Source organism: Oxyura jamaicensis, chromosome 5 (genome assembly GCF_011077185.1).
Source record: "Oxyura jamaicensis isolate SHBP4307 breed ruddy duck chromosome 5, BPBGC_Ojam_1.0, whole genome shotgun sequence".
Taxonomy (NCBI): domain Eukaryota; kingdom Metazoa; phylum Chordata; class Aves; order Anseriformes; family Anatidae; genus Oxyura; species Oxyura jamaicensis.
The window spans coordinates 30340488-30342569 of record NC_048897.1 but is presented as its reverse complement, the minus strand read 5'-3'; the positions used below and the strand labels follow the sequence as shown (position 1 = coordinate 30342569).

The 2082-nt window shown below is 50.1% G+C and overlaps 1 long non-coding RNA gene across 1 annotated transcript in view; it reads left to right on the top strand.

Moving 5' to 3' along the window:
* Window positions 1-1192, top strand: part of LOC118168677 — a 2500-nt gene extending 1308 nt beyond the window's left edge. The window contains exon 2 of the long non-coding RNA XR_004751730.1: window positions 564-1192. This is a non-coding gene — a long non-coding RNA (uncharacterized LOC118168677). The remainder of the gene's footprint in view (window positions 1-563) is intronic.
* The last annotated feature ends 890 nt before the right edge of the window (window positions 1193-2082 follow it).

Genomic DNA, 2082 nt, shown 5'->3' with positions numbered 1-2082 from the left:
TCATGGTGGCAGCGCCCCGGCCCCGCAGCCCTCTCCCGGGCTCGTCCTGCGCGCTGCAGCCCCAGCCCGCGCCCCGCCGCCGCTCGCTCCCTCGGCAGCCGCGGCGGCTCCGGGGCTGGGGGCTCGCTCCCCGCTCCGCCCGGCCCAGGCCCGGCCCCGGAGGAGGAGCCCCGCCGGGGCGGCCCCCGCCCCGCTCCCCCCAGCGCCCGGCCGCTTCGCAAACTTTCCGCGCGGCGGAGGCGGCTCCGCGCCGAGACCCCGGCCCCTCGCCAGCCCCCTGGGGACGGCACCGCCGCGGGACCCTCGGGCTCGTCCCTCTGCGGGCTCCCCAAAGCGGCCTCGGGGCTCCGGCCACCCTCCGGCGGCGGAGAACTGCCCCCGGGCGCCGAGCTCGCTGCCCGCCTTGTGCCCGGTGCAGCCAATGCAGAGCCCCTGCGCCCGGTCCCAGCCCCCTTTGGAAACTGAACGCATCTGAGCATCCCCTTCCCCAGCTCCCGGCTCCGAGGGAGAAATTTTCCCCTCCATTCATATCAAGTGTTCTCCTATTTTATGATTTTTTAAAGCCTGGAGACAGCCGATGATGTAGGAATCTCTGCTACCCTATTAAAAAAAAAAAAAAAAAAAAAGAGGCCCAGGGTCGAAGCCTGTAGGAGTAGAAATTAACACTTGGACAATCGTCTTACGTGCCTTCTGGTTTCTGCAGTGCGTTTAAAAGCAGACAGGCTTTCACTGGATGTCATTGTTAAAACAAGTTTTATGATCCTCTGTGGCATGACTTGACATCTCAATACTCGGGGTTGGCAATGCAATAAAGTTCTGTTATGTAATTATTCTTGGTTATTTCTAAGTATTAATTTGGATGGCAAGCTGATTCAGCTAGCCCAAACCCTGGACCACAGGGGAAGATGGGAATTTCATCAAATTGACACCAAAGGGCTGGAGTTAGCAATGGTCTTATTTAAAGCCTTCACGCAGATGAATCCAGAGGAAGCTGCAATTATTCCTCTCCTTTAAAGAATCACAAGAGCAAGTAAACAGCACAGCATGTGACTGAGACAATTCTGCCATTTCTATTAATTAAGTGTAAAATAGTGAAAACAAAGGATATTATTAAACATGTCAACAGAAAATTAAACCAGGGGCGGATTCTTGACAAACTGAGCTCAATCTAAAGAAAAAAAAATAATCTGAAACAGCTTCACTGAGGAGAACTCCCAAGAACAGGAACACCAGAAGAAGCAAACCAAGCATAAACTTAGAATATATGGGGCCCAGATTGGAAAAAAATACCCACACAACAGTCAATTTGTTTTATACACTGAATTGCTGCTTCAGGATGGGAATAGATCCGCAGCATGCTTGCAATAGCGCCTCAGCTATGGCTCTGAATCCTGAGCCTTTGGTAGACAAAGTGCAAAGTTGCCAACCAGTAACAACAAAAAAGGTAGCCAAGAGGGACTAATTGAGGTGGAGCGATTAAAAAGCCTCACTATGCTAACATTGACTTGGAAACAGGGACAGACTGAGGCACAAAAAGAAAAAGCAGTTATTGTAAGAGAATAAGCTCAAAGATAATTGAAGTGGAAGAGTTAGGAACAGGGGGCTGAAGTTAAAGGCGAGAAAACGTTAACATCACTCTGACAAGGGGGTGGCTGGCTGGCTAGCATGCCAAACCCTCACATTATTGCACCCCCTAAAAATACAGGGCAACATAGCCACAATTCATTTAAGTATATATTCTCTGTTGAGGCTAGATCCTGGGGTACAGTAAATCAGAGAACCCCTGCTAACTTCAGGCTCACAGAAGCTTGTGAGAAGATCAGATGCTGAAATACTGCACATAACGCACAAACACAGGGCCCAGAACTTCCTCATAACTACATACTTAAGTCTTCCAGCAATCGAGAAGAGTGTTTTCCTGTGTTTGAAACAAAAGCCTCTTGAAAAAATGTTGTCATAAACACAAATAAATTCACTTGTTATGTCTTCAGTCCTTCTCTTCCAGGGAACAAACGTTTTTACCACTTGTGTTTGTTGAAGTGTGTTTACCAGTCCTCTGCAACTCGTGCCTGTGTTCCGGCA